Genomic DNA, 11,234 nt, shown 5'->3' with positions numbered 1-11,234 from the left:
GTACGTGTGTTGAACGCGGAGGTGCCGTCCGTTCGGCGCTAGGATCTCTGGTGATTTGGATCACGTCGAGTACGACTTCCTCATCCCCGTTCTTTGAACGCTTCCGCGCGTGATCTACAAAGGTATGTAGATGCAATCTGATCACTCGTTGCTAGATGAACTCCTAGATGGATCTTGGTGAAACCGTAGGAAAATTTTTGTTTTCTGCAACGTTCCCCAACAATCCGAGATAGGATCCATGTATCAGAACAAAGTATGGACTTTGGTGGACTTGCCCGATGATCGGCAAGCCATTGAGATAAATGGATCTTTAAGAAGAAGACGGACGTGGGCGGTAATGTTACCGTCTATGAAGCTCGACTTGTGCGAAAGAGTCTTTTCACAAGTTCAAGGAGTTGACTACGATGAGAATTTCTCACCTGTAGCGATGCTTAAGTCCATCAGAATCATGTTAGCATTAGCTGTATTTTTCGATTATGAAATCTGACAAATGGATGTCAAAAACAAGTTTTCTTACCAGTTTTCGTAAGAAAGAGTTGTGTGTGATACAGTCAAAGTTTTGTCGATCCTAAGGATGATAAAAGGTATGCTGGCTCCAGTGATCCTTCTATGGACTAGAGCAAGCATCTCGGAGTCAGAATATATGCTTTGATGGAGTGATCAAAGCTTTTAGGTATATACAATGTTTGCTAGAAACTTGTATTTACAAGAAAGTGAGTGGGAGCACTACAACATTTCTGATAAGTATATGTGGATGACATATTGTTGATCCGAAATAATGTAGAATTTCTGGAAAGCATAAATGGTTGTTTGAAGAGTGTTTTTCAAAGGAAGACCTGGATGAAGCTGCTTACATATTGGGCATCAAGATCTATAGAGATAGATCAAAACGCTTGATGATACTTTCAAAGAATGCACACCTTGACATGTTTTTGAAGGAGTTCAAAATAGATCAGTCAAAGAAGGGGTTCTTACCTGAGTTGTAAGGTGTGAAGTTGAGTAAGACTCAAAGATTGACCACGGCAGAAGAAAGAGGAAGGAAGAAGGTCACCCCCTATGCTTTTGTCATAGGCTCTATACAGTATGCCATGCTGAGTACCGCACCAGATGTGTGCCTTGCCACATGTCTGGCAAGAGGGTACAGAGGTGATCTAGGAATGGATCACCAGATAGCGGTCAAAATTATCCTTAGAGGAATAAGGAAATGTTTCTCGGTTATGGAGGTGATAAAGAGTTCGACGTAAAGAGTTACATCGATGCAAGCTTAACACCTATCCAGATAGCTCTGAGTAGAGATACCGGATACGTATAATGGAGCAACAATTTGGAATAGCTCCAAGTGGAACGTGGTAGCAGCATCTACGATATGACATAAAGTTTTGCGAAATACATAGGGATATGAATATTGCAGACCCGTTGACTACAACCTCTCTCACAAGCATAACATGATCAAACCCAGAACTCATTGAGTGTTAATCACATAGTGATGTGAAGTAGATTAGTGACTCTAGTAAACTCTTTGGATGTTGGTCACATGGCGATGTAACCTATGAGTGTTAATCACATGGTGGTGTGAACTAGATTATTGACTCTAGTGCAAGTGGGAGACTGTTGGAAATATGCCCTAGAGGCAATAATAAATTGGTTATTATTATATTTCCTTGTTCATGATAATCGTTTATTATCCATGCTAGAATTGTATTGATAGGAAACTCAGATACATGTGTGGATACATAGACAACACCATGTCCCTAGTAAGCCTCTAGTTGACTAGCTCGTTGATCAATAGATGGTTACGATTTCCTGACCATGGACATTGGGTGTCGTTGATAACGGGATCACATCATTAGGAGAATGATGTGATGGACAAGACCCAATCCTAAGCCTAGCACAAGATCGTGTAGTTCGTATGCTAAAGCTTTTCTAATGTCAAGTATCATTTCCTTAGACCATGAGATTGTGCAACTCCCGGATACCGTAAGAGTGCTTTGGTGTGCCAAACGTCACAACGTAACTGAGTGGCTATAAAGGTGCACTACGGGTATCTCTGAAAGTGTCTGTTGGGTTGGCACGAATCGAGACTGGGATTTGTCACTCCGTGTAACGGAGAGGTATCTCTGGGCCCACTCGGTAGGACATCATCATAATATGCACAATGTGACCAAGGAGTTGATCAAGGGATGATGTGTCACGGAACGAGTAAAGAGACTTGCCGGTAACGAGATTGAACAAGGTATCGGGATACCGACGATCGAATCTCGGGCAAGTATCGCACCGATAGACAAAGGGAATTGTATACGGGATTGATTGAATCCTTGACATCGTGGTTCATCCGATGAGATCATCGAGGAGCGTGTGGGAGCCAACATGGATATCCAGATCCCGTTGTTGGTTATTGGCCGGAGAGTCGTCTCGGTCATGTCTACATGTGTCCCGAACCCGTAGGGTCTACACACTTAAGGTTCGGTGACGCTAGGGTTATAGAGAAAGTATGTACGCGGTTACCGAATGTTGTTCGGAGTCCCGGATGAGATCCCGGATGTCACGAGGAGTTACGGAATGGTCCGGAGGTAAAGATTTATATATGGGAAGTCCCATTTTGGTCACAAGAAAGGTTTCGGGTGCTATCGGTAACGTACCGGGACCACCGGGAGGGTCCCGGGGGTCCACCAGGTGGGGCCACCAGTCCTGGAGGCCTACATGGGCCAATAGTGGGAAGGGACCAGCCCCTAGGTGGGCTGGGGCGCCTCCCACCAAGGCCCAAGGCGCCTCCAAGAGGGGAGGGGGGCAAACCCTAGGGCAGATGGGCCCTAAGGCCCAGCCTAGGTGCGCCTCCCCCTCTCCCCCTTGTGGCCGCCACCCTAGATGGGATCTAGGGCTGCCGCACCCCTTGGTGTGGGAACCCTAGAGAGGGCGCAGCCCCCTCCCCTCCCCCTATATATAGTGTACGCAAAGGGGCAACCCAACACACGAAGTTCTTCCCCTGTTGGCGCAGCGCTACCCCTCTCCCTCCTCGTCTCTCGTAGTGCTTGGCGAAGCCCTGCTGGAGTTCCGTGCTCCTCCACCACCACCACGCTGTCGTGCTGCTGCTGGACGGAGTCTTCCCCAACCTCTCCTTCTCCCCTTGCTGGATCAAGGCGTGGGAGACGTCACCGGGCTGCACGTGTGTTGAACGCGAAGGCGCCGTGGTTCGGCGCTTAGATCAGAATCAACCACGATCTGAATCGCTACGAGTACGACTCCTTCATCCGCGTTCTTGCAACGCTTCCGCTTAGCAATCTACAAGGGTATGTAGATGCACTCTCCTTCCCCTCGTTGCTAGATTACTCCATAGATTGATCTTGGTGATGCGTAGAAAATTTTAAATTTCTGCTACGATCCCCAACATCGGCAACCGCATACGTTTAATGGGGGGAGGGGGCAGACGGACTGGTGCCGTTTAAATGCGGAGAGACGTGGCGTGCACCTGGAAGCGACACTCTCGGCCTACGCGCCGCTTCAATGCTGGCTCCAGTGAGCGATCACGCCTGCTCTGGGCCGACATGATTGCGGGCAACTCGCTTCGGGCGAAAAAGCGCACATGCGCGAGAGAGTGGTTTTTGGTGGGCCTGGTTAGTCAGACGTAGGCGTGGCAGCGGCCCGGACATCCACAAAGCCCTCGGTTTATCTTTGGGTTGTGAAAAAAATACGCCCAAACCACCTAATGCGGCCTAATCCATGCAGGACTACGGTCCGAACAATTGCGGGTGTTTTGAGAATCGGCATTAGGATGCCATTGCCTACAGTTGCATAATGCAATGCACTAGTGGTTGGGGCGCCACCCGGTGGCGCCACCTGAGACGAAGCTGGGCAGTGCCAGGTAGGAGGCGCCCCTTTCACGTTGTTGGGTGTAGTTCACAATGTTATTACATGGTCAGCAATAAGAGAACGGTGGAAATGCAACACACACATACCATGAATCAGCCTTAGGAGTCATAGATATTAATATGTCCTTGTAGTTTACATGAATGGCGACATAAAAGACAATTGTTCAAAAGCAACACATGCAACATAAAAGCGAAGGTACAATAGGAGCATTTTCATCTCTTGTTGTGAAAAGGATGTCCTGCCTAAAGATAGAAATGCACAAGTATCACATATTATTGACACCACTTTTGTTGCTTAGAAAACGGAACATAGAGAAAGAAAATGGGGGATAAAATCGCTTCCACTAATTCCAAGTGAAGATAAACCTGAATGGACAAGCACATATATTAAGAAAGGATATAATTTAAAGTATAGAATCACTTTGTAAGCCAATTCCCATAAGGCTATGACGGGAAGGAGGTCGGGAGGACGGCGCCGCATGACGAGCCCTATCCATGCCGAACGACCTCATGATATACAGCCTCCGTCGCTCACTATTCAATGCCCATAGAAAAATCAAGATTGTAGTAGACATGTCTTAGGTAAGATACATATGTGTAAATGTAAAGTTTTACTAATCAAGCATGCACTTAATGAAAGTACCTATTATATATAAAAGGGAAGTAACTGAGATAGATGATGGGTTTTTTTCTTAGAAGGAAGTTGGTCATCAAATAGGCATAGATAATCAAATTTGGAATATCTCCAGGAACATCTAATTTTTGAAACTCATGGCAATATGTAGTACACGTGTGTTAGATCAGATAGAAGATATGCATAAATGTAGAGATTTAGTAATGAAGCATCCAGTGAACAAAAGAAACAATTATACATGAAAAGAAACTATGTGGGCTATGCATGTTCAGTGTCATGTAACTTATGTTACAGAACAAAACCAAGCTAGTAAGCAATCCATTGTGAAATCTTCATGTGGTAAAGAACATTTGTAGATTAACATGAAATAAATATTATTGTCTGAGCACAGGCAATCATGCTGATACATTTAGTGATTTATTTAAGCAGTAATAATTAGTCTATATTGATGTTCAATTAGTGGGTAAGAGGTATTGAGTAGAATCGATTTGTTTAACGCATGACATGAATGAATTATGCAGCTACCTGGGGGCTTAAGCCATTGCATTGACAGAGGCAATAGGTAGAAACAGAGAAATAGTTCAATTTTAAGTAACAAATTAGAGGTGTTGAGAGCAGAGAAGGAGACAATCACCTTGTCAGATCCATGAGGATGAATTGAGGGAGAGGGGACAGGAGTAGCACGCGGTAGATCCACTTTCAGGCTAGCTGCCTCGTCACAGATACTTCTAGATATGCATTGTAATAGTCAGACCACACAACACGTAATACTAATGGCCTAATGCCATAGCCTGCAGCAGTACAGAAGTGAACACATTGGTATATAATGGATGGTATCTGTGCAAACCTAGAACAATAATTTACCTTTCACAACAAACAAATCTCAAGAGCGCATTATTTCTTTATTTCTCAATAATTCACAAAAAATGATCAAGCATCTGTATGCATGTACCAAAGCATTTACCTTTGTAGGAGTTTCCCAACTTTGCCTTCTGAGTTGTACGGGCTCTTCCATGGTCAAAACTGCATACCACCTTCGCCGCCACCAACGATGACCGATCCCAATCATTGAGCCGAGCCCGGAGGCCGTCAAAGGGATTGCCATCTCCCTAAAGCAACAGGTTGCCCTAAGATGGTTGAGACCAAGTCGATGGCACACGCTAGTGAAACCTAGCCCATCTTAAAACTTTGAACCTAGCCCGTCTTCAAACCTAGCAGAAGACCAAAGCAACAAATTTAGAATGAGGGACTGGTTAATTGTATTTTTCAAACTTCGCACGGAGAACTGAATATTTCTTCTTCTTTGCGGAAACGCAAACCAAAGCACATAAGCGCATGATATAAAATCAAGAAGATCTGCATGTAAAACTTCTATACTGCATAATCTCTTGACATGTATAATTAGTATTTTAAAAAATGACAATGTAAAGCAAAGAAATTGGCAGCAAGAGAAAGAGCTAGCTAGCAAATAATTAGATACAGACCAGGTTATCAGTTAGACAGAGACCGGGTTATCAGTTAGACAAAGAACAGAAAATAGAACAAAGGATCATAAAGCAATCCTTCGTGGTGAGATACCCCTTAATTTTTCTCGAATTTGGAATGAACTTCTTTACACACAGCAACTGAGTATATTTGCATGTAATGTTGTACCAAGGATGGACAAGTGATGAACATGAACTGAATCATAAAATCCATATAATTTGCATTGTTTGCTTTCTAGGACAAAGTAGAATCACGAGCAACTAAAATACAGTCAAGTAAGTCGAAAGCACTTAATAAGAGGTCTGACATCGGGCATATGCCATGGAAATATAGTAGTAAGCCAAAATGGACATTTTTGTTGATTCCTATCTTTTACATCCTGTAAGAGAGCATGGAATCTCAGTGGTGTGCGGCTAACACATCATATTTATCAAAGCATGCCACTGTCAGACAATAACCAGCTCAGACATGTAGGATATGAAGAAATTTACCACACCTCAGCATCAACAAGTGATTCATCATCGTCAGCGTAGACCATGTTTGACACCAAAGTCTAGGAAATAAATACAAAAGGCAGATGTTAAAACTGTAAACAGGGGAAAGATTAAGCAGCATTAGCTTGGACAAGGAAAATCATATACTTGTATTAAGCGTGGCAAGAACTCCCGCAGTCCTTCAGGGGGCATGCTAACATCACAATACGCTGACCTGAAAAAGTTTACTTTACTTATAGTTAGTCCTATAATACAACACAGTCAGTCAGTAATGTCATCAATGACTCATAGTTTATTTTGAACTTGAAGGGTGTCAAGCAAATAAAATGTTAGAATACATAGACATGAGCACCAATCAGATGTAAAATATTACAGTATGAAGTTTAAAATGGACAATTTAAATTTACCATATCATGCATGTTAATCTTTGGTTAGTTTTCTGTTGAAGTTCGAACAGACAAGGGAGACTCAAAAGGGCCATCACGATAAACTCCATGCACTACAACAAACACCCGTAGCTCAAATATACAACTTCATACGGCCAAATTAGTTAGCCAGTTAGGATAGCATCGTCATATGTTATGAGCTGACATTCATTTTTTTAAAGGGAAAAATAACCCTCTACACAGAAGTTCCAAGTGCTTCGGTTAGATAACAAAATTTAATCATTTAGCACACCAAAGGGCTTGGCCTGTAATTGAACATGTCCATAATTACTTGATTAGAACTGTATAATGCATCTTATACAAGGCCTGTCTACTTCTCATTTAAGAATGTCACAGCCAGCCACAGTAATTGACAGATTCATAAACTATTGCTTAAGGTGCATCATCAAACCTAGCTCATCTTAAAAAATTGAACCTAGCCCGCCTTCAAACCTAGTAGTATAGCAAAGCAACCAATTTAAAAGGAGGTACTGGTTAATTGTTTTTTTAAATCGGCATGAAGAACTGAGTACTTTTTACTGGATTATCTTCGTACTGCATTTTTAGCTGATGGGTACTGTTCCCTTGGTTGTCAGATCTGAACTTTATAAGAAAAGAACATGTATAGTTATTTTAGCAAGTATGCATATAAGCATCCCGAAACAACACATAGAAGAGGGTATGTGTTGTCTCAGGATCCATACATGTGCCGCATCCTACCTCATGCATTAACACAATCTTCGCTGCACACTTTTCAAGAAAAGCTAATTTCACATTAGCTCCGTCTCAATCCGGTACTACTTCAGAATTCGAAGAAATTTAGAGAGGCAGATCACACTTTGTTTTGTCTAATGCCAAATTTTAATTGTACACCATGAAGCTGCAAAGTTGAGAGCCGTCCAACAGATTTCTGAATTTAATTAGTGTGACTACTTGTTGGAAAGAGATCATCATCATATGACAAAACAAATATCCAATATATGTTCTCATCACATCACACAACCAAGATGTGCAGTCAAGCATGAGGTTGCAATGCAATGCAAGAACAAAGGATCATGGTTGGTTGGGTGGGTTGTGGTCACATGTGACGAGGACGGTGAGCCCGGCAGCATTCTCTGCTCCGCCATGGACAGACTGACGCCTGACTTGCCGGAGATGAGCGACGAGATACCCATTTGGTCCTCAATCGACTCCCTAACAAAAGTGAGTCCATAAATAGGAGGTAAAAGAAAGAAATGGAACAGAGTTTGAGTCCCCAAGAACCACATAACAACCAATTCAAAAAAAGAAAGAGCCACGAATCAATTCTCACCTGATAGCTTGATTGCTCACAAGGGCATAGTGCAAAATCAAATCCATGAGTATGTATGTGTGGGCTTCATCCATAAATATGTGGACAGAATTTAAGCACCGGCTAGAACCACACAAAATCAGATCAAACCATGCAACGGTGAGCTCGTGAGACAGCCATGCTGCAGGTTGGCCTTAGAACACACCAAGGGACCACACAGATCAGCACAATAATTGAATAAAACATGACAACGAGAGCACACCTTGACGCGACATAACAACGAACAGGCTATAAGCGGGTTAACATCAACAACAAATCCATGAACATCATCACAACAAGAACAACCATCTATACAGCCGCACATGACCAAGCGGCCAACCTGAACTGGAGATGCCAACCATCTCATTTGTAAAGTCGAAGAGACCGGAAACACACGAGGCAATGACGCTGAGAAACACGCACTTCACATAAAGAGTACCAGAGAATCTTTGTTAACTACCCAGCTAGCACATATCACCAATTTGATCAACACAGAAAGAGCTGTTAGGAATTTCATAACCTGCTTATTCCTTTTCCAGTACCTAGTTGTCTTACTGTACCTACCACATGTGCACACTGTTATTCTGGGAAGGCACCAAAGTAATTACAAGATCGGGTCTAAAAACAGGACTTCCTTCCTTGGCATGCACCAAATTGGGTAACACCACGGCCATGTCATTAATCTTTGTGGATGGTTTATTTTCCTCTCGGGGCAACACTAACCTGATTTTTACTGGACAAATAAAAATTACACAGGAACCAAATCTAACAAATTTTGCACCATAGGCCGACGCTAAACACTGCGTCACCAGCTGATTAATTCCTTGAAGGAACCTAATGGATGTAGCTTGCTCCAACGATCTACTATTTCAATTAGGCTCATCGGTTCTTGCTTACAAAAAAACAGGGTCCATGCTGAAATTCAACCCAACTTAGAGCCCTACCACTTGCATAACCAACACGAAAGTAGCACCAGCATGGTGACGACGCTCGTGAAATTGGCAGCCAACAAGGGAAACTCGATCGACCCCCAAAACAAAAGAATCATGTGTTGGGAGTAATACCCGACGGATGAAGAAATTCTCTCGGTGTCAATACAGCAGTCACGAACACGGAGGACCCGTAGCAGACGAACGCGGCAGCAACTGGAAGGAAGGATCTGCGATGGCGGTGAAGCCCTAGGGGGAATATGGAATAAACGAGCCGGAGGTGGCGGCTCAGATGTACGGCTTTGAGTCACCGGAACCCACGACTGGAAGCCGCGCCAGTTCCCCGCCATGTGGTCCCCAGAGACCTCGACGGAGCACCGGACACCACAGAGGCTGCGAGATCCCGGGCCTCCATGCCGGCGGCGTCGCGACGCAGACGGGAGGTTTGGCGCCGCGAGACAGAGAAATCCGACGCTGCCGCTGCTCGGGAGCGCGGGTCTGCGCCAAGGGCCGAGCCTCCTCGTCGTCGCCGTTTTACGAGTGGCTGCGGTGTGGCTAGCATCGCACCGGCGGAAGGGACACGAGGCAGGGTATGGAGAAGCAGTGGCCATGGCGGCGGCGGCGAGGGAGAGGGGAGACGATAAGAGGAGGAGAGGTTGCGTGGAGTACGGGGCTGGGCCACATGTGTGAAGCCTTTTTACTGTGACCATCCAAAATTATCGATCGATAAAACAGTATCACTAATGCCCCCGTGGACACGCTCATTGCTCGCTTTTGATGCGCACCTGAATGGTTTTAATGCATGTAAAGCAAAGGGCATATCACTACTGCACCCACTTTAAAGACGTGTACAGTTTATTTAATTTCAAGGAGTACATGATTTACTTCACTAGGGCTGGATCCACGGTATCATCACAAGATACTCTATGATGCATGCGTAAACTTACATTACATGCGATGCATACCAACGTGTACCCTAATCCATTGAACAGGTTAAACTAATAAATATTCGATCGATCGATCGATTATAGTACGTGTTGTCTCGATCTTGCGTATACCTAATTAGCTAGCTAGTGGCTGGCTGGCTGTCGTAAGTCAGAGAGAAAGCTATCGTCAAGACTAATTCAGTTTTGTACATGTTAATTAAGTAGTTAGGCAGGTAGGCTAGACCACACATAGCACCAAATTAAGAGAACAAAAATATTACAGAAAATAAATGGTCTTCCTTTTGTCATCTATAGGTACTATATTTCATTGAGGCCGTCATCTAAAATATCTGTATATACGGCATGCACAAGTGTGCATGTTCAGGAGTCAACCGTTTCACATGGATGCTACCTGTCCTCCTGTTTAATTGGATGCAAGACTTTGAGGTACAGATTTGCCCAAAATTAGGTATAGGTTGGACCTGGCTAGGATGAATCCTTGGAATTGAAAGTGGCACGCAAATGGGAGGTCAAGTGGAATGCTAGCTAGCTAGTCCAGAACCTATAGCGCTAGACAAAAAGACAGAATAAAATGGATGGAAACGAGACATCAATTAGGCCTTCGTTGACCACAAACGTAGCAATCAAACTATATACGTATGTAGCAACAGTATAACAATGGACCCAACACTATATTATATCTTCTCTGCCCCTCAAGTAAACACTAGAACCTCCTCCCGTGTTTAATTCATCGTGTCAAAATACTTTACATCCTATAAAGCATTTGAATTTGCAATCGATCGAACTTCTATAACATTGGCTATCAATGTGGGAAAGATTATTAGTCAAATAAAATACTCGTTGCTTCTCAAAATATAAGCACATTATTGTTCATGCAGACAATTCTTTTCAAAAAGAGCGCCTTTACGTCAGGCACTTGAAAAATGTTTTACATCAGCCACTTTCACTCAGGACCGTTAAATCTTCATCCAACGACCAAAAACAGACCGCACACTATTCATCTTCAGCCTCCCGTTCTTCTTCCTCACGCATCCACCAACCTAACCAGCCCTCCTCCCCCCTGCCCCCAACACACACTCCCCATCCCGCTAGTGGGCGCTATTGTCCCCTTGACCCCCATCGCA

This window comes from Triticum dicoccoides, chromosome 7A (genome assembly GCF_002162155.2).
Source record: "Triticum dicoccoides isolate Atlit2015 ecotype Zavitan chromosome 7A, WEW_v2.0, whole genome shotgun sequence".
NCBI classification, from domain to species: domain Eukaryota; kingdom Viridiplantae; phylum Streptophyta; class Magnoliopsida; order Poales; family Poaceae; genus Triticum; species Triticum dicoccoides.
This window is presented reverse-complemented; position numbering follows the sequence as displayed.